Below are 22327 nucleotides of genomic sequence, written 5' to 3' on the forward strand. Positions count from 1 at the left end.
AAGATCTGCTAAAATTGTTAAATGTTCTTTTAATACCCATCAATATCTTGCCACACTCTCTACACATATTCAAGAAATGTATTCAAGACCCATCAGATGACATAAGAGTCCATTTGTTTTGCAATTGTTGCAGTGCAAATTTACCTTAAGAAACGCCAGTTTGTGTACACTGTGGTGATGACACAAACAAGGACAATGTCAAAAAGGGGGATTTCTTCATTAGTCTCTCTATAGAAAATCAAATCAAGGACATTCTCCAAAGAGAAAGTCTTACCGAATATGGTCCACCAGGAAATATCCTCAGAGAGACCAATTACAGACCCGGGGACATTTCTTTGTTGTGAAACTGCAATGGTGTGTCCATTTTTAATTCTTCATTTAACTCCCTTTGGCCGATTTGTTGTGTGCTTAATGAGCTGCCTGCTGAAGTTGCTGGTGTTTGGGCGAGGGAAGCCAGATATGTTAACATTTCTCCACCAATTTGTGTAGGACATAAAATGTTTGCTCCAAGGCATCCACCAATTCAGTGGGTCCTATGGCTGTGGATGCTGTCTTGATGAGGGACTGGTTGTAGCCAAAAGTTGTGGATTCACACGAGTCTATGACAATGTTCCAGCTCAGTTAAGAACTCATGAGCAAATTGTGGAGAAGAAGCTGGAGCAGAAGTTGAGAACAATTTTGAGCATGTCCTTTGTGTTAAAACAGTTTCCCCCCTTAAAGCAACACCAAAGAGTTTTTTGTACCTTAAAATAATGTTTCCAAAATCGTTTCAGTGGTTCATCAACTCGTAACAGGGTGAAAGGCAATTCTGCATTCGCGGCCCTCTATTGGCTATAACCGCACTATGTAAGTTAGCCAGATCGGATAGCGGATCTGTAGTTCGATGGAATGAGACATAAGAAACTACAAATTTGACTTGCATCTGATGTCGCAATACATTTAGTATTCAGTACTTTTATAAGTCATGCAAAATATTCTACCTTGTCTGTGGACATCGTTATTTGCAAAGCCGGTGCTGGATAAACAAATAGCGTGCATGCAACAGAGGGAAAGTTCTTTGGTGTTGCTTTTAATATTACTCCATAGCTCTGGATTTGGCTTTGACATGGTTAAAAGTAAATATTATTAGAGCCCTTGGTACATTGGAACAGCTAAAAACAAAATTGACAAAAAATTGCTATCCCTGACACTACCATCTGATGTCCCCAGAGGGCCACACACTGTGTAGAGTGCACAAAAATGGAAGGCGCCTGAATTCCATAGCTGGCTGCTTTTTTGCAGTTTACCCGTTTTAAATTGAATCTTGCCCAACAAAAATTTAAAACATTGGTCATGGCTTGTCAATTCCATATTCCTCCTTAAAGATACAGTATCAGAAATAGACTTGACCTATGCTTCCCAAAATATAGAAAAAAATGTTAACCAAGTCAAACAATTTTATGGAATCTCCCACGTCTTACAACATACATTAATTGACCCACCTTGAATTTTCAGTTAGATTACACGGGCCCTTGAGGTCTAATTCAGCCTTTGTTTTCGTAGAGCACAACTAAAAACTAACACGTTTATGCCATGGTACGCAATCAATACGAACTTAGGGGCCGTTTATACGAGAACAATTGCGAAGGAAGACGACAAAGTATTTAATCATAAGTGGCTTTCGTTTACACGGCGACCCCGCCATCGGGGCTTGAAGACGCAAAAATCTGAAGACTCCTTCCAGAGTGTAGAGTTTTGAAGACGACCCGGGTTGCGTCTCAGTCTAAACGGTTAAACCAAAGATCCTTGATTACCTCTCTGGCTAAACTGTCAACCCCGTACAGGGGTTCTATCACACCACCACCCAGCAGTCTGGAATGCATATCCAATCGAATATCACATACTCTTGCGTCTTCATATAAACAAAGATTTCCCCCTGAGAATGCTCGTCTAAACCCGAATAAAAAAATGAAGACGAGACGCCACTTCTGCGTCTTTTCATCGTCACCGTATAAACGTAGCCTTAGTCAGGACCAATACACCATCAAATAGAACATTGGAAATGCTAGTTTGAACACTTAACTTTTCAGGTAGCCGATAGGCTAATCATTAGCCTTTCAGACATTAGAAGTCATTATAATGCTGCTAACATTAGCCTACATGCTGCAACACAGGTATGAAATATATTATATTTTAGTGACCTTGTTGTTTCTATGAATATGAATTGTTGTTTATATGAAACATCAACTTAGTCGAGGCATAAAAAGCCCTGTATATCCCCATTAAGTAGTTAAACCTTTAAACTAGCTAACTAGCTGATAGCACAAGCTGGATGCTACCACCGGCTAGACACTGCAGTAAAATGGTTAGCAAACCGTCCATGTCCCTGTGAATATTCTGTTTCAAGGCCGAAATCAAGAGTGTCCAAAGGGATGAAAACCACTTTAAATCGGGTCACATTATTGACTGTTGTGTGTCGAGGGTCAGCTTGTGGGTTTTGTAAGGGCCAGCATGAGGGACAAGACCTATCAAACCTACGAAGTTGTGTGGTGAGTTTTGCAGGGAGGTTGGTAATGCTAATTAACATTAGCTAGGCTACTGTAGCCTTCATACTGTACGAGCCATAGACTGTATATATAGAACTGGACAGTGTGCCGTCTGTTAAGAGTGATGCGAGCATTAGTCCAGAGCCCCCTGGTGGCTGGCTGCAGTACAATGTGTAACTCCGCCCATCCCCATGTATTTCAATGGCCAAGTAGCCAACTTTCCGTGTCACTTTTCTCACCTAAAACTATTTTTGTATCAACAACTTTTTATTCGAAAAAATAGTTTTGAAGATGCTTCAATACACACAATTTTTCTTTTCTCACTGAATTTTTTTTTTTTAATGTTATATTAACAAATCTAAAAAGGGCGTGTTTACGCCTATGATTGACAGCTGGCTGGCTGCAGACACGACGCTTTGTCCATTATGTTTTACCGTCTAGGATGCAGACACTACCACTTCATCGCTCACTTATTTTAACGACACCTGATTTCGACACATAATCTAACCTAAATAAGTGTTGCTGGCTATCATTAGGCTATATCTTATCACAGTCTGACTAAATACATATTGATAGTCATACATTGTGTAGTTGTTTGTAAGAGACATCGTTGTTAGTTGTGACAGATTCTTTGTGAAAAAAGATGTGCTGTTCTTTCGTAGATGCTAAGTATATTATCTCATAGCATGCTAAATCATGCTAGCATTAGCCAGTTGATAGGTAAAGTAAAAGGGCTCTGCTATATTGATCCGAAGTGACGTTAGCCATAGTCACCATCATTTACAGTCCTACTTGTTTCAAATGTAACCAGTGATTGCCGTCATCATCGTTGCAACTTCATTTGAATACACTTAAGTCACTGGAGAAGGCGATGTTAAGTTTCATTAACGTTAATTCTTGCTTAGTTTTGCGAATGGCAATAAATGCCACCTAGCCTGCTAGGTCGACAACCTGGGTATGCCCATTTATGAATCAGCCCGACAAATAACGTTACTTGTGTTTTAGTGAACACATTATTGGACCATAGCTTAACGTGAGGAGGGATTCAAAGTTACAAATGGCCAATTTGCTTAGTATGTTCAGAACAGCGGTATCTGCAAATGCGTTAAGGTATCGTTGTTACCTGTGATTGCACTGCTGGAGAAGCATTTTGCATTCGTATGATTTGATCAGGTCTTGCCAGTGATGTGTAAATCCTCCCATAGACGTACATCATTTCAAAATAATACGTCTAAATTGAAAACTGTGACAACTCATTGATAGGCTCTCTCAATATGTCTGTAATCGTATGCCTCTACCACAGGCTTGCTAGTCTTTCACCAGAGAGAGTGCTCCATTATAAATCAGAAATGTAATATTGCAGCCTTCATGTCAGCTGTAAAACTATGAGAACATGGACCTACTACATCAGGATACTCTGTAAACATTTCACACATAATCAGGAAGCTACTTTGCTGTTCAGTGTGATGTGTTTAAAGTGGTACTACGTTTAAAGAAACATTTTTATTCTTTGTTTCAAGTGCATAAGAAAATACCTCATTATGATGATGGTTATGGTTACCCTTAACAAATACAAAACAATATAATACTTAAAACAGGGATCAATCAATAGCCTAATGAAATAAATAATGAAAATGAGGGGGGAAAGCAACAATAAATAATAATGCCCATTCATTCAATAATATAATAACAATAACATGGTAAGACTACATTAAGGAGAATATCAATAATAAACAATGTCAAATTAATCAACAGCCTATAATGAAAATAAAACAGTACTACTGCATACAAACCATAATGTATAAGAAATGTGCTTAAAAGACCAAAAACTATCACAAGAACGAAGAGCACTGGGCAACTCATTCCACCAACATGGAACCACTGAGGAAAAGAGTCTTGAATTTGACCTAGCATTTAAGCTCATCAGAAGATCGCAGTGGGCGGTTGGGGATGTATATCTTGATCATTGAATTAAAATAACAAGGAGCAGATCCAGTCATTGTCCTATAGGCCAAAGTGAGAGATTTAAATTTAATTCTGGCTACTGTAGGGAGCCAATGGAGAGTAACTAGGAGAGGAGTTACGATGTGTCCTCTTTGGCTGATTGAAGACCAGTCAGCATTCTGAATGATATATCACACAAAAGAAATAAAAAAAAAACATTCAATATTGATTTAGTATCAACCAATAATTATTCTGATATTAATATTCTTGTAACGTCTACATCTTTGTGTAGGCTACAGTTAAATACTAAGCAATGGCCTCTAAACTTAAATACCAAGGCAGTTAAATGACCGTGGTATGGTATAGTCTACGTGATACACAGGACTACACAGTAAACCCATTTTTAAAAGCATCATCATCTCAGTATACCCATTTAAAATAGGCAAGGATACGTATTTAATAACATTTGGGGTTGCTCACAGTATACCCACCACTACGACTAACTAACTAGACTACACCACTGGTTAAATGGCGCATTGCATTTTACAATTTGTGTGAGTTCAGGGGCATACAGAAAGTTGAAGTTTGGGTGACATCAATAAAGAAAATAGAAACAAAGGGATGTGTACAGCCTCATGATGTCACATTAACAGAAGGTTCAGAGCAGCGGCAGACCTTTCTTAGTGCCACGCAAGTTATTGAAAGTCATGTGTTTTCAGAACGTAGTGGTGCTGTGCCATGTCCCATGTATAAGGGGTTTCAGGTTGATCCAGTGACGGTGGGTGATGATGTCAGGGAGATGGATGTCAAGGGACTTGGAGAAAGGGGGAGGACATGCCACCTCAGACCACTCCAGCCAAACCACTTCACGTAGGCATTCCCTTGCTTGCAGACTAATGTAGACCATGGAGACCACCTTGCCGCCACCTCCAGTACATTCAGCCATCACCCATATCTTACCAGCAAAAAGGAAAGTTACAATAAAGTTAGTCAGACAATTTTACAACATTACAAAGCATCTAATCAGGCACTCAACACCACTAGTAATACCAATTAATTAAATATATGTGTGCCATAAACTTCACAGCCTACCTAATGTTAACTACACATTTAAATATGCGGTGTGAATGTTATTAACTTGCGTCAGCTTGAAAAATAACGTTATCAGTAGGCTATGACTGATCATGGACGTTAGATGACAAACTAAGGTCTTTCTCAAATGTTCACCGATATCCCTGGGAAGTGACTGGTTCTTGGCGTAGTGTTTAATGCAGGCGTTTCATTTATCGATCATTCACTTATGCGGTCTACAACTACCGACCTACCGATCTATTTTTTACAGTCTATGCTACCGACCTACCATCACAGAAGTAGCTCTAACAGAGGTGTCTGTCGTTAATGTTAGAAAAATTGCAACGCTGGCAAACTGGCTAGTAGTTACATTAACATGACGGGTTGATGAGGTCCATGCTTCACATTACGTTAACGTTAACTTGCGCTGCTTTATCACATCATACCGTTGCTTTGTCACATTATATACTGTACTCACTGACTGTCTAGTGTTATTAATCCCCATGTTCAGTCAATGGTTACTCCATATTTTTAAAAAAGATCGATCTGAAAACATACCTGTACAGGAAAGCTTTTAGTTAACGCATCTTATCCTGTAGACTACTTTTTCAGATTATTCTACATCTGCTGCTATTGGAGGGCGCAGCCAGCCAGAAGCAGATGGGCTCCCCCTATTAAGTCAGGTTCTGCTCAAGGTTTCTTCCTGGAATATGGGAGTTTTTCCTTGCCACAGTTGCCATATGGTGTGCTTGTAAGGGGGAGAGAGTTAAGGCTGCCAGTCTTATGACATGTAATTTTCTATATTTTTGATATGTTGCTGAGTGCATCATAAACGGCCCCAGCAATGAAGAAAAGTGATTGATAATGACTGACTGACTATTATTGTGTTACATGCTTCAAATGTAAAGCACTTTGAGCTGCATTCTGTGTATGAAAGGTGCTATACAAATAAAGCTTATTATTATTATGTTGAGATGGCATACATTAAGATTGAGATATTTGAAAACAGCAACAACTAATAAAACCAAGTATATCATGCATTGACTGTTACAGGAACTGTGTGCTAATCTTCACTTCAACGACTAACTTAGCCTCCCGGTAACGTTAATGTAGCTGCTAACGTTAGCATCTAATTCGCTGTCCGTATTTCTGTTGTTAGCTTATTAGTATTCACCATACTAAATTGTCACAGTCTATAATCAACATAATAAGCTCTCTTAGACGTATTTAAGAACACCAATAGACAAAAAAAACTTTTCAGTGGATACGCAACACTTACCAGACAAGAACAAACCGATTGTTGTTTGTACTGTTTAGCTAACTCACAGCCGCAAAAATTTATCCAGCTAGCCTTCGGCGCCGAGTCGACCTGCGTTGTGGATAGGAGAAGGGGGCGGGTTTCACTTGACAAGGGGCGTGTTTAACTCGCTGAGTGGCAACTGAGTGGGCGTGCCTGACCGCGACTCTTCTTCACTGCGCATGCTTCAACTTTTGCTGCGCAGCCGCACTTCAAATTGGCTCCAAATTTTCCAAGATGGTGTCGCCTCGGCGGCTTCAATTCCATAGAACACTGCAGAATGCAGCCACACTGTCCAGTTCTATATATACAGTCTATGGTACGAGCCATATCATCAATCATTAACCTAGAAATACTTCTTCGTACATTTAATGAACATTTTGTGTAATAATTCACAGCAAGTTAATAAACTGAATATGGTGGTCCAAGAGCAAACCATGCATCAGGATGGCAGTCAGATATGAAGCACTGCACAATGTTGCTAACATTAACCGGTTTCGCACACACGATATAAAATACACGATGGTAAATATAGCATTCAATACCAAAACACTATTATTTACACGATTACTCCTGAAATAACTGCTATTAACTATATAAAAATCATTGTTTGGAGGAAAGGGTTAGCGTGCTGTCGCCAGTTGGAAATGATTTCGCGCTGGTTCGTGCTGCTTATATATTAAGCTCTCTCCGAGAGAGCTTAGTTTTCGGAAGTAAGTTTCCCATTCATTTCTCCCATTGACGTTTTGAAAAAAATCCGTATCTAAAGAGTTTTAGAGCATGTCTTAGGCTAATCAGCTACGGCGTAACTCATAAGCATACATATCATATTGAGTGAAAAAGGAAGAGAAAGTCCAAAAAAAGTCAAAGGTACAAGACTGTACATATTTTCATTTCAGAGCGAAGGAACTACTCATCCCATAAACCACCGCGCCTCACTGAATAATATATAGAAGCAAGGCAGAACCGGCGCGAATTGCCATTTGAACAACTTCCAACCGACGACAGCATGCAAACCTTTTCCTCCAAACAGTGCTTTTTATATAGTGAATGTGCAGTTAATAGCAGTTATTTCAGGAGTAATCGTGTAAATAATAGTGTTTTGGTATTGAATGTTATATTTACCATTGTGTATTTTATATCGTGTGTGTGTGTGAAAGCGGTTAATGTTAACATTAGCAACATAGTGCAGTTCTTCGCCATCCTGATGCATGCACCGGTGCATGGTCTGCTCTTGGATCACCATATTCAGTTTATTAACTTGCTGTGAATTATTACACGAAATGTTCATTAAATGTACGAAGAAGTATTTCTAAGTTAATGATTGATGATATGACTCGTACAGTATGAAGGCTACAGTAGCCTAGCTAATGATAACTAGCATTACCAACCTCCCTGCAAAAGTCACCACACAACTTTGTAGGTCTTGTCCCTCATGCTGGCTCTTACAAAACCCACAAGCTGACCCTCAGACACACAACAGTCAATAATGTGACCCGATTTAAAGTGGTTTTCACCCCTTTGGACACTCTTAATTTCGTCCTTGACTGAAATGAATGGTTATTTATGGAGTTTATTTCCTCAAAAAACCCTGACGGATAACCATGGTAAAACGTTGTGCATGGGGGACATGATAGACGTTACCCCGAGTGGTTAGTAAACGGGGTATATTTCATCAACAGTAGCCTACATATGGAGCTAAATTTGTCTCAATAATATTTGTATATGCGCAGAAAAAAAATCATATTTGTAACTCGTATATTGATTTTTACAAATATAGATGTGCATTTGTAAATAAAATGCCATTTGTAAAACCGAAAATTTCATTTGTGAAATGTGATTCTGCATTTGTGGATCACCAGCACACACAGTTTTCGTTTTCGCATTTGTGGATCAGCATTTGTGGATCACGTATTTTTGAGACAAACTTCACGGCAGAGAGCAGCCACCCAGATCCACAAGTAGCCTGCTGACACTTTCTAATCCAGTAGATGGCAGTGTTGTTCTATGGGACTCATAACTCACAGAGCTAGCGAAATTATTTCTTAAATCTAACAAGTTATGCCTTTTACAACAAGCTTTTTGATGGAAAAGTGGTGTTTAATTTCCATAATCTTTGTTTAGTAAACGCATAAAACCGTCAGTTTGCAAGCGAAAATCAAGAATTACGATCTTTGAGTTTGTTTAGTTACCTAGCAACCTTTCACACTGTCAGTTCTTGCAGTTCATTCGCCTTGAACGTTCCACCGAGCCTGAGGGGTACACTTACCATTTTCGGGATTTCTCACACTGCTGTTTCCCGATGCACTTCAACACACAGGAAAAAATCAAACAGAGGACAAACGTTTCCAAAAAGATCAGGGACTACGTCGACAATGGATAATAAACATCAAAAGGGATCCTGGTCGTAATTTTAAGGTAAGTTTTATTATATGTCTGGTGCTGTAAGGCTGAGCCGTCTCCATAACTAGCTTGTATCGCTAGCAGCTAACTAGAACTAGCTAGTTTTAATAGATAGAGAGACAGGTTGTTGAAATATACAGCCTAGTCCAAAATTAGTAGTAGCCTATGTTATTAAAATCTACCACCACAGATGCACTAGTATAAGCATATTCTGAGTGACCTTGTTAGCTTCTAGGCACAAGCTAACCTAGGGAACACGTCATATCAGTTTTCCTAGCTAGGAGGAGGATGTACAGGAGTCACATTGAGTCTGATCAATAAAATTATACATCTATAAATGCTTATATGATTACATTTTATTTGCTGATGCAGATAAACACATACACAAGTGTGCTCTGAGCATTTCCTCCCAGACTGCCTTGTGAAAAGCAAGACTGGCATGACCAAGTTGAAACAGGGAGCCGTGCCAACTGTGTTTGCATGGAGTTCTGTCAGACCAGAGAGGAGTGTTGTTTAGATGAATTAAGTTACTAGTTTGTAATGCATTTATTAACTGTGTAGAGACAGTATTTCTCTGTTGATGATTTCCAGTAATGTTTCCACGGATCTCGATGATCGACATGGTGTAATTGGTTACATGAATTGAACATGAATATCCTTGTAAAAGACCTAATGGGACACATCAATATGTTTCTCTTATACTTCCAGTAAAGACACCCCCTCCGCACCCAGACCATGAATATGCTGCACTGCCTCCCTCACTTCAAGATCAACTTGAGGAAGCCCGCAAGATCATCAGTGATCAAGAACTTTTCATTTTAGAGCTTCAACAAAAACAGTTTTTGATTTCAAATTTTTAAGGTGACGATAAACAGATTTCATTTTATGATACATTTAAAGCTGTGTTTATGGCCCAGAAACCTACTGCAAAAAATATGGTGAGATCATTATGAATCTATACAAAACCTTTACCATCATTATTGTTCATCTTCACGAATCTATACAAATACTTTATCATCATTATTGTTCATCTTTATGAATCTATACAATATGCGAACTTGTATTGTTACCATAGCACCTTATCATGGTCAATGCATCACAGGATCAGTCCCTGTCAGACCTTATAATCACTTCTCATGCTCTTTACTTTTACATACCTGTGAGTGATTTTATTTTTTACATGTATGTGTGTGTATGTATAAGCTACTGGATGTCTATCTATCTAAAGAATAAAGTACAATTGTATTACACATGGATGATGTCCTTCATAACTATAATTTAATATACCGGAACCAGAACAGGCCGGAACATCAGAAAACATAAAAAAAAAAAAAACATTGATAGGCACACTGGTCTAGGTTTGTAAAGGTAACTTTGTACATAGAAGTTGGTATGGGGAATAATGTAAAAAGGCCTGCCTGTATACTGTAAACATGGAAAAGGAACCAGATCAGAAAACAGGCTGTTCAAAAAACATTGATAGGCACAATGGTCTAGGTTTGTAAAGGTAACTTTGTACATAGAAGTAGTTGCACTGCGTCTTCCTTATCAATGGCTGCTCAAGTGACGGCTCCACCTGAAAAGATAATCAAACTTTAGACACTTGACACTTCAGAGTTGATATTAACAAATATATGGCATATACATATGTGTGTGTGCGTGTGTATATATACACACGCACATACACTGAGTGTGCAGTGAATTAGGTACATCTGGCATTGAAATGATCTGCCATGAAAATATTACAGCTACATGCTGGTAGTGGTAGGTTGTTTACAGCTGTGATACTTGCGAACACAACTTGAAAGATAGAGGTAATATCTTGGACACTCATTGTACAAAAAAGTCAGGGTTGTGGAAAAGCTCATATTAAGATTGAACAGTATGGATCCAATGTCAATTTTAAACAGACAAGTGATTTGTAAACTAATTACATTTTGAAGAACCTTCCTCAACCCTGGCTACACTGCTCCAAAAACTGAGCAACTCTTATCTTAACATGAATGTTAATACTTACCTTACCTTATGACTTACCTGATAGTTATACTGTCATTATACTATCATTGTCAACAAGCAATAGCAACATGTTCATGCATTGTTACTTTACTGTACACATTTAATTAACTGTATTTTATACCATTTGTACCACTTTGTATTATACCATTTTGCAATAAAAATCCCCCCCAAATAAAATAATAGTTTGACCAAAATTAAAAAAAAAAAAAAAAAATAGCAACATGCACCTAGCCCTGTCTGGCTTTGCTAATTAGAAACAAAATCATATTTGAGTAGATATCAATGAGGCTTATGTGATACTACAGATAACATGTTAATAAGATAAAATACACATGTTATTTTCAGTCAGACAGGGAAAGGTACATTGTTGATATAAACTCATAATGAACATTTAGCAAGCTGGTTTAACTGTGGCACTGCTATGCGAACTGAGCAGTTTGTCCACTTAGCACTATGCTACCTGTAAGCTATGTTGTAAGGTGCCTCATTTTCCGCACCGAGGGAAAATACCTAGCCCTCACAAATATGTGTGATGGGCTCCTATTAACTGTCGATTAAAGGCATGTTAAGTGTTACATAAAATCTAACATAGTACAGACAGTCAACAACTCCATATCACAGCTAAGCTTACTACCCCTAGCTGCTACAAGCTAGCAGAAATTGAGGCAAATTGGCGTCCATTCTTACCTTCAATGCCGTGGATAAAACCTTCGATCCAGTTACTGTATCAGCCCGGGGGATGTTGCAGTTGGTACTGGCCCACTGCTCCACATTTTGTATCGTTAATTCGGGCAGACAGGAAAGATTGGTGGTCCATCAAAAAGCTTGTTGTAAAAGGCATAACTTGTTAGATTTAAGAAATAATTTCGCTAGCTCTGTGAGTTATGAGTCCCATAGAACAACACTGCCATCTACTGGATTAGAAAGTGTCAGCAGGCTACTTGTGGATCTGGGTGGCTGCTCTCTGCCGTGAAGTTTGTCTCAAAAATACGTGATCCACAAATGCTGATCCACAAATGCGAAAACGAAAACTGTGTGTGCTGGTGATCCACAAATGCAGAATCACATTTCACAAATAAAATTTTCGGTTTTACAAATGGCATTTTATTTACAAATGCACATCTATATTTGTAAAAATCAATATACGAGTTACAAATATGATTTTTTTATTTGTAGATATCAAAACACACATGCAAATCAAGAAATATTTGTGGATCCCCCTCTGCGCATATACAAATATTATTGAGACAAATTTAGCTCCATACCTACAGGACGTCTCTCGCATTTGCAACAGCTCGACGTAATGTAGGCTACTAAGCCAACAACGTGGGCACAGTAACCAGGTTTAATCCCAAGATGAAATGCTCATTAGCCAACTACTATATTCTTACTACATCGAATGTTAATGTAGCCTAACACTCAGTATCAATCTTTAGCTAGCTAGCATTAACGTCAGTGGCACGGTGATCTGGCTCCTTGCCTCAACTTTAAGCTTGTCACCTTGTATAAATTTTAAAGTTTTGAATTTATCAACCAAAACGTCCTCAAAGCCTGCTTTGATATATTGTCAGCTGCCATTCTCCATAATGTATTTCTAATCAAGTCTGGTATGTTTGTCTGAGTTTTACACGGTAACAATGGGGGGCGGGGCTTAGCGACAGGGTCACCTCTGAAGTTCTTTGACATCCGATATCTGGCGATTTTTCCTATGGGAAAATAACAAAGGGATTTTGAATTATCGCACCTGTTAAACTCTCACGGGGATGAAAAAGTCTGAAATGCAGACATTTTCTTGAACCTTCAAGTGGCTACTGTAATCTCCTGTACGTGAAAGTGGCACACTTAGATTTTTGCTACCCCAGAGCTAACTTGCCATGTAGGTAGTTAGCTTCAATTAACAACTGGATCTCCTTGGGCAAAGATGGCCGTTTTGGTTCTTTTTTGTAGGCGAACTTCAGAGGTCTATTGAGTGCAGAGGCAGAGGCACCCCCCCCCCGTATCGGTTGAAACACGCCCCATAATTACGTCCCAATGGAGCAGTATCAGATTCATATTCTGACTAGAATTTGAGTATGACAACGTCAGGCTAGTGTGCTAGCTGTGACTACTTCTGTCAGTAGCGCTACAGTTAATTACATGTAAAAAAAAAAAAAGTTAAGTTTGTTTAATGCCAGTTGTTGGAAATTTCACAGTGACGTGTTGCCTGAACACCATCCGTATGGACCACAGAGTGGTAGCACAAAATAAATACGTCTTACAAGGCGAAAACGCAGAAAGGCTAGATTCAGCGCTAGCTATCAAGGTAATCTATCTGGTCTAGAAAATATGATTAGGCAAATTAGGAAAGAAACAACTGACCAGGAATTGAATCGTAATGTTAAACCAATGACCTTGCAACCTACTCTTGAATTAAGTTCACCTGAAAGTGTGGAAGTGGATGAATGTGCTGAAACAAATGTTGAACAATGTGCTGGATTACTAAACCAGATTGCCCTGACCTCAGAAATACTTGATGTTACTTGACTTGATATTGAATAAAAGAATGGACAATGAACCATAACTGCAAACAATGACCTCATAATAAATAATAAAGTGCGATGAATGAAATGTATCAATACAAGTACTTTAGTAGCCTGACATTGTAAAGTCTAGGGAATTATGCATGTAAAGAATTGTATGTCTCAAAACTGTGAAATGGGTAAAGTGCCTTAAAGGAATTATCCGGAGTAAAATTCACTTTAGATCAATTTACAGATGATTGGGAGTACATACGTTGAGTTGACATCCAAATCATGTCATTCGGATGTGTTTTGAGAAAGTTCGATGTTACCGTTTTTAGTCAAAACTCGTTAGCCTGGAAGTGACGCGGGCATATCATTTTGCAGCTACAAAACGCTAATTTTATACCTCATCTACAGTTCCAAACAACATTACACTTACGTGGTAGTGAGTAGAGGGTCCCTAAAGCCAAACCGAAGTATCCCGAGGTCTTTATGTGGTCGGATAGAGAGTCCAGAATGAATTTCATCAAGCCAGTACCTTTCCGGAAATGTTGCCTGTCTTTGCTGCCATCTTCAGGGGAAAGTCTGTAGGAGTCGATTGCTGAGTGTGGACTAACACGCTCTGGAAATTCACAATTTCGTCGCCGTTTAAAAAAAAAAAAAAAAAACAGCGACCGGCGTGCCTTTGACCAGGCCAAGGCTACAGCGCAGACGCTCGCAAATTAATTGGGGGTTCAGAGTACATTTGAAAATGTTAGAGCACGGAGAGTGAAGCGAACTATCGGAAGATGAGCGCTTAACCGATGCAGAGAAATTCTTCAAAGTGCAGGTATTTAATGCAACTCTGGACATCATAATCAGTCAGCTCTCCCAAAGATTTGCAAGTATGCGGGAAACTTGTCACGTGTTTGAGTCTTTACGTCCTATGACCCTTCAACTCGCAGGTGATAATGAACTGCTTGAAAAGGCAAGATGTTTGTCAGACCATTATAGCAGGGACATTGCACCGACATTCCCAACACAACTCCTCTCATTCAGGTCTTGATTTAAAGCAGAGATTTCACAGAAGTCATCTATTTTTCAACTTGCCAAAATGCTGGTGGTAGATTATGACAGTGTAACATCCACATTCGGGTAAGTGTGTACTGCTCTCATGTTGTTTCTGACATTGCCTGTGACTGTGGCAACAGCTAAGCGATCTTTTTCCAAACTCAAACTTATTAAGGAGCAGCATGGGGCAGGAGAGGCTCAGTGGGTTAGCTATCCTGTCCATTGAAAATACGAGAAGCAAGAGCATTAAATATTGGGAACATCGTTAACGATTCAACTAAAGGCTCGTAAGATGGCCTTCTTCTAATGGCCTAATTCACGCATATTGGGGATTGTATGCATATGAATGATTTTATTTGGTTTCTGCACGGTTAAATAAGTTAGGCTACATTAAGTTTTGTTTCTGCGCAGTGCGAGTTTTTAAGCAAGCAACCCTTGCAGTTTCAGCAGAGGGTTGAAGAAGCGCATTGAGTGTTCCCATAATTCCATGCGAGTTGATGTTAATGCAGTAATATTAGATTACCATGGCCTGCAAAATGTATTCACATGTAATGCATCCTATGTAGTCGTGTGTTTTTATTTGAAATTGTAATATGTAACTACTAAACTACTTCGGTGCCTCAGGCCCTTTGTATAAACAATTGAAGTCACCCTTAATGTGTATTGCATGTATCAGAGCTAATTCATCCTGGGCCAAAATATGTCGATATGGGCCCGCTTAGAGCTCTCGCACCTGGGCCCACCATTGGTTTGTTACGCCACTGCCCCTGAAGATGGCAGCAAAGATGGCAACATTTCCGGAAAGGTACTGGCTTCGAACATCGAACTTTCTCAAAACACATCCGAATTACATAATTTGGATGTCAACTCAACGTATGTACTCCCAATCATCCATAAATTGATCTAAAGTGCATTTTACTCCGGATAATTCCTTTGAACTGTTCAAATGAATGTATTCAGATTGCATTGTGTGAAGAGTTAATGCCATCCCAGATAGCAATTTCCTTTGGGCCGGATCCGCATAAAAGCCTTTAGATCCGCCTGTAGCGGACATACGGTATCTGACTGTGGGCCAGATCTGCTCCTGATACAGATTTCAGCTCTGCTAGCAATGCTGTTTTATCACCGGTTAACAGATTTGTCCCAGGTCCAATTTCCGCAACTGAACTGGAAGTCAGGAGATGCTTTTAAAATACAAAACACTGATTTGGCCCAAACCTGTGATACGGATATGAACCGGAGGACCATTTTTTCACAGCAGACCCAGGTGGTAATGATATTAATTAAGGTGCTGATTCTGCTAAATTGACTGTCCTTTCCCTACTTCATTGTCAACTGGCTGCTAAAGAAAAAAAAAAGGTATTTTGGAATGGCACAAATTTAGAAACCATGGGGGTGCACTATGTTCCAATGGCCACTTCATTTCTACAGTAAGGCTGGAAAAGAAGATATAGTTGGCTCAATATTGATCATATGTCTGTTTCATTATTTTTATTATTACCTAGCAGTGGTAAAAGTAGTCAATTGTTGTTTGTGTCAGATCTAACAGTGCTATGAGACAACCCCATATTCTTTCCACGCATGCAGAAGTCCAACCAGTAACGTTAATCAAGGATCTTTGGTTTGCTCACTATCAATCTTTTGACATGATTTGCCAGCCTGGGGTTGGACTAGGACAGCCCAACTTTTCAAGGTTGGTTATCTGCTTTTTATCTCTGTTTTATTCAGACAACAACAAGCAACCGAGCAATTGATAACTTTAAGTTTATACTTTCCAGCATTATGGGCTAGCCTACTACCTTAGCCATCACAATAACTATTTTGGAAAAAACATTGGTAACGCTAACAGGATCACTGATGATAAAAAAACGAGTGTAATTGTGACTACCTATTTTCAAAAAGGAATAAATGGCTAATGTTTATTTTGTGTTGTTTCAGATTGACCATGGAGATGACTGAGGAAGACAGCCTGAATATCGATGGGAACAGTGGAATTAACACGACTTAAACTTTGTCTGGGATTGCACCTCTACAGCCAGGTTGTTGAATAAAAAAATAATTAGACACTTATGTGTAAAGTTTTTTTTACCCCCCTCGAATTTGTTTGTAGCCTAGCTTATGTTTATCAGTTGAGCTGTTGGGAAAACGTTACGAACTTTAGCCTGGGTGAACCTATAACGAACCTGTTAGCAAATGTGTAGCAAACAGATTTTTCAGGATAATTAGGCCTAACTACCAATCACATTTCACATGTCAAATAAAGCCAGCTGATGTCTGATAAACGGGTCCGTACCACACACAATAAGCGGACCCGTATTGCATATGATAAGCAGATCTGGAACACGTCAGTAACACAGACTACCATACGGAACTGGGCCAGTCTTAGCCCTTATTGGTACCAGATCCGTCAAACGGATCCAGACCAATTTTGGACCGATGTGCGTTTGGACGCCGGATCAAGTCCATTATGCAGATCCGTGCCGGACGTTGAGGTAGGTGTGGCCCAGTTCCGTCCCAGTGTATGTTTGCTATCTGGGATAAGTGTTTGTAACCTGTAAGAATGTAACCGAACTCTCTTGATGACTGTAAAAGTGTACGTTGTTAAATGTAATGTGTTACATTGTTAACTGTCGTTGAATGTAAACTGTGTAACTTCTGAAACCATCAGTACTGAATTTAATGCTAGCATCTCCGAAATGTAACCCGGAGAAGTAATGTGTGTCATTTTAAATTGTTGGGTAAGATCGATCAGTGACTTGAATGTATTAGCTACCGTGAGAATATTCCCAGCTACCATGGGAAAATTCCCAGGAATCGTGGGAAAATCCGTGCATCGTGGGAATATGCCTGCACCTTCTAGAAGGTTCTAAACTGTCGTGGGAAAGTAAGATTGATTTGCCTTAGGAATGTGTGGGGGAGGACAAGTCTACCTAGTATAAATTAGGGCTATGACGCCGAACTTCGTTATTCGAATATAATTCGATTATTTAAAAAATTAAAAGATATTCGAACGAATTTTAGGGATCTCTTAATATTCGAACCTGTAGCCTATGGAGATAATTTCTATAAATGTATTTGGTTGTAAACGTTGTTTTCTATTCAGATTCCGAGGTTTTTTTCATGCCTGGTGAAGTAAAATCGCGAGCTCATTAGCAAGGCTATTATTGGTCGTCTGGGCTCCTGTAGGTGACGTTAGCATCCTGGCTGGTTCGCGCTTAGTGAGCTCACACATAGACGTAATAGACACTTTTATTTTAAACTTAACCTTCCTCTGATTTTAATCACCTCAGTTATCAATCAAAGCACATCATGAAAAACACTCAAATAAACTAGATGTACCGCAGAGCAGTACAAAATATGACCGCCGCCCAGTCCAGCACATTTTTTCCACAAAAATAAATCACGTTTAAAGGCCTATATGATTCTAACTGTCTCACTAAATTGCATTATCCTAACTCAATTGTCACTGGTATCTGCTAGACAACAAGTACCAAAACATGATTAGTTCATAGATTTCACATGTAAAATAAATTTTATACAACCCCACCCCCATCTTGCCTGTTCATAATTATGAGAAATTCTTGAATTGTGTGCGTGTACATGTTTATGTGTGTGGGTGTGCGTGCTTGTGTGTTTGCCTGCGTATGTGTATTTGTGCATGTGCATGCATATGTCTACTGTATATGTGTCATACGTATGATTACTGTGAATGTATGTGTTTGCGTGTGTATCTATTTATGCACATGTGTGCACATGGAATGGGTTAACATGACCCCTGGAGGCAAACATACAAAGAAAATTGGTCATCCTAGGCCCTACGGTTCTCAAGATATTCACAGAAAACTGTGTCTGCCCTACCCTCCTTTCAGGGGGTCCAGTACAGGGGGGGGGGGGCTACAGATCAAAACAAAACCCCGGTCGTGCAGTTTTGACCATGTCAGCCAGAGATATTGTGATGAAAACACTTAATTTTTTGCTTTTTAATTTTTAACTAGGTGGCACTATACATGAAATAAGTGGTAATGAGATGGGTTGACATGCCCCCTTAAGACCAACATACCAAAAAAAGGTGGACCTCCTAGGCCCTACGGTTCTCGAGATATTCACAGAAAACTGTCTCCTATCTGACTAAACATATGACCGCCGCTTCGCTGCGTTTCTTGGTTTATCTACGATTTCCAACTAGGAGGGTAAGATAACTTGTCTCCACTAAAAGGTCTCCACTAAAAACCTAAGCAAGAAGTAGCCTATAACCTGTGTCTAGATAATCTCTAGGGTCAAACATCTTTGCATGTTAGCCAACTGTCCGAGACCTAGGCGTAGCTACTCCTTATTTTATAGCATCCCAATAAATCCTCTACGGAAGCCTGATCAACTTCCAAGGGGGATATATAAAATAGGAGTAATAGGTTATCTGCGCCGCAGAGGGAAGATGTGCAACTTCGCTCGACAGTACCCAGATAGCAAAGGGGCGTTGAATCCACGTTTGTTTGAAGCGGCGGAGGTTGATTCAACGTGGATTCAACGCCCCTGTGCTATCAGGGTAGGTCCCTGCTACCTGCAATAACTGCAGGGGGCAGCACAACAGCAAAAAATAGAGACATATAGACATTGAAGTAGGCAGTTGGCAATCATTCCTATTCAACACTGTCACTATTAACAGAGGATTGCTTTACGGGTTCCCCTGTCATTTTCACTCAATGTAGTTTAACCAATCTTACCAGGTGGGAGATGAAGAAGAATCCTCAATGTATTTGCCTCATCCAAGAAATAAAACCCCTGGGGGGGGGGGGGACTGATATAATGTAGTCATCTGCCCACATCAAAATACCCTCGCATGCCATCATCCGGATAAACTGTGATTGAGTGAAAGTCTGTTTAGTTACGTTTATGTACAGCCGATTTGTGCGTCTGATTATACAAATAATGACATTTGGCACACCGTCAAAGCTGGCTAGCTAAACATTGTGCTGTTGGCAGGGTTCAGGTAAGGCTACCTTACATTGACGTTAGCTAGCACTAGCTGATACTAGCGATTTCTAGTCAGCAACATATTTTGGGCTTTATTTAGTAAACATAACCTGTAAACAGCACACAATCGTATGTGTATAGTTTTGATTACAATACTTTTAAAACAATGCCGGTGCCAAAACGTTTCTTAGTGTTTTAAGCCCAACGTTGTCTTTAAGGTAGCCCCTAACGTTGTCTTCAAGGTGCGTTTATGTCGACGGTGGCAGCGATGCCTGGAAGACGACGTTGAGGGCTTAAAGCTGCAGTTTAATGATGGGTTGGTCGCGAACGAATCAGTAGGTTTGAAATATTCACATGGACGGTTTGCTAACCATTTTACTGCAATGTCTAGCCGGGGGTAGCATCCAGCTTGGGCTATCAGCTAGCTAGTTCAAAAGTTTAAGTACTTAATGAGGATATACAGGGCTCTTTATGCCTCGACTAAGTTGATGTTGCCTATAAACAACAATTTAGAAAAAAACAAGGTCACTAAAACATATATTCCATACCTGTGTTGCAGCATGTAGGCTAATGTTAGCAGCATTATAATGACATTCTAATGTCTGAAAGGCTAATGATTAGCCTATCGGCTACCTAAAAAAGTTGTTTAAACTAGCATGGATCAAAAGAGTACTGTAATGGTTTTCCGTACACGTTTCCGGCTACATCAGCGGTTCAGAGCGGAATGTACGTCAGAGTGGTTTTCAATGTGTTTGACCAATGATTTTATTGTAAAGTGAAAGGGCTTAGCTACAAGACAAGCCCTGATTGGCCCATTACTGTCCAATAAGATGTTTTTAAATTACGATTTCCTGGGGAGGGCGACTCAAGTACGAAAGCTGTTACAGTAACAGTGTTCCGTATATCGCGGCCACTAGTGTCACTCTGTTACGTACGCTGTCGTCTACCATGAGGTAGGTACTAATTTAATCATGTTTAACTTAATTTTGTTATCATTTCATTAATATAATATGTGTCATTTATAGGCTAAGTGTATTTGGTACCCAAATTGTCACCTTAGGTTATGATTTAGCTTGATTTGCAACCTTGCCGTCAGTTGAACAGCGTGCCATCTTAAGTAGCATCCAAAATAAGCTCATTAACGTTAACGGTCATGTGAAGGCTTTTAAAAAATAATAATCAATTGACAACATATTAAATTGTGAAATTTTTTTATTATTATTATTTATATAAAACACACTTGCAAAACTAACATTACTAAACTAACTAACTATTTACAAATAACTTTATTTACAAATTATTTTGGGGTTGCTGCGCACTTGTGGCAGAACCATGCACCCTGGAACCTTGTGCATTCTCACACACTCAGTGTGGAACCACAGGGTGCATAGCTCACATTGCACCCATTCGTGTATTTCACGGGAGGACCCAGGCAGTGCCATATCTCGGCATATGGCGCAGTACTGCTCTGGGTCCTCCCGTGCTTTTAAAGTCTTTTAAAAGGCGCTTTCTTGCCTGGGCCTCCTCCCTCTCTCTCTCTTCTGTTCTTCTCTCTCCTCCCTCTTCCTTTTAAGTTCAGCTGCCCTGATCTTTTTGGTCTCAGCCCTCAGGTCCTCCTCCGCCCGCTTGTCCTGTAAGAGGGCAGCGTACTCGTCACTAGTGATGACTCTCGCTAGAAGGGGAGTACGCTGCCTCTTTGCCGACCTGTTAAACACCGCAGGCAGCAAGATGTTGGCCAACCCCTCTGGGATGACCCCAGCCAACACCAACGGGTTTGGCTGCCGGTGACAGGTAGGGCAGGTGGCAGTGGCCTCGGCGAGGGCAGCTGGTGTGTCTCCTGCAGGGCCAGTATCAGGTGCATCAGCGGATTTGCGGCCACCGAGCTTCACAATCTGTGAAAAGGTTATTTTGATGAATAATTTTGGTTTGTATTTCATTTGTAATGAATGTAAACAAGTGGAAATGTAATATTAAATGACAAAGATATATTGTTTACCTGTTCTGAATTGACCTCCTCCCTGGGAAAATGCCTGAGGCCTTAAACCCCGACTGGATGGTGCTGGGAGTTGCTGCCTTAGGGTATGCATATTTCAGCACCGAGGAGAAGTGCCTTTTCCCCACCACAAAGTCCCCACGGACAAGCCGTGAGGCGGCCAGCTTGCTGAAGGCAGTCTTCAGAGGGCCGAACAGCGAGACATCAAGGTGCTGGAGCACGTGTGTGGTGTGTGCAGGGAGACACACCACTTCAATGTTATTGCCCCTGCAGAGGTCGACCACCTCCTTCGTGACATGTTTATCATGCTGGTCAAGCGTCAGAAGAAGGGGTCGCTCTGCAGGGGCATACTTAATGAAATGCACCAGCCACTTTAAGAAGAGCTCGCTGTCCATATAGCCCTTTTGGGACACGCCATAAAGGGCATCTGGTGGTCCATTCAGGGCATAGGCGTTGCTGGGGAGGCACCTGGTGTAGATTATGAAAGGTGGTATGCTCACCCCAGCAGCGCTTGCACACACTGCATGAAAAGTGTGATTTCCGTCAGTATGCGGCA

At 40.1% G+C, this 22327-nt stretch overlaps 1 long non-coding RNA gene across 1 annotated transcript; it reads left to right on the forward strand.

Annotated features, from left to right (window-relative positions):
- Nucleotides 1-16300: 16300 nt before the first annotated feature.
- LOC143133092 (uncharacterized) lies at nt 16301-16833 on the forward strand. The gene is made up of 2 exons (XR_012988434.1): nt 16301-16500; nt 16746-16833. It is a non-coding gene; the product is annotated as an uncharacterized LOC143133092 (long non-coding RNA).
- Nucleotides 16834-22327: the final 5494 nt, after the last annotated feature.

This window comes from Alosa pseudoharengus, unplaced genomic scaffold (assembly GCF_046254945.1).
Source record: "Alosa pseudoharengus isolate Yale_2024_CS ecotype anadromous, Long Island Sound unplaced genomic scaffold, YU_APseudo_1.1 YU_APseudo_1.1_scf_19, whole genome shotgun sequence".
Classification (NCBI taxonomy): domain Eukaryota; kingdom Metazoa; phylum Chordata; class Actinopteri; order Clupeiformes; family Clupeidae; genus Alosa; species Alosa pseudoharengus.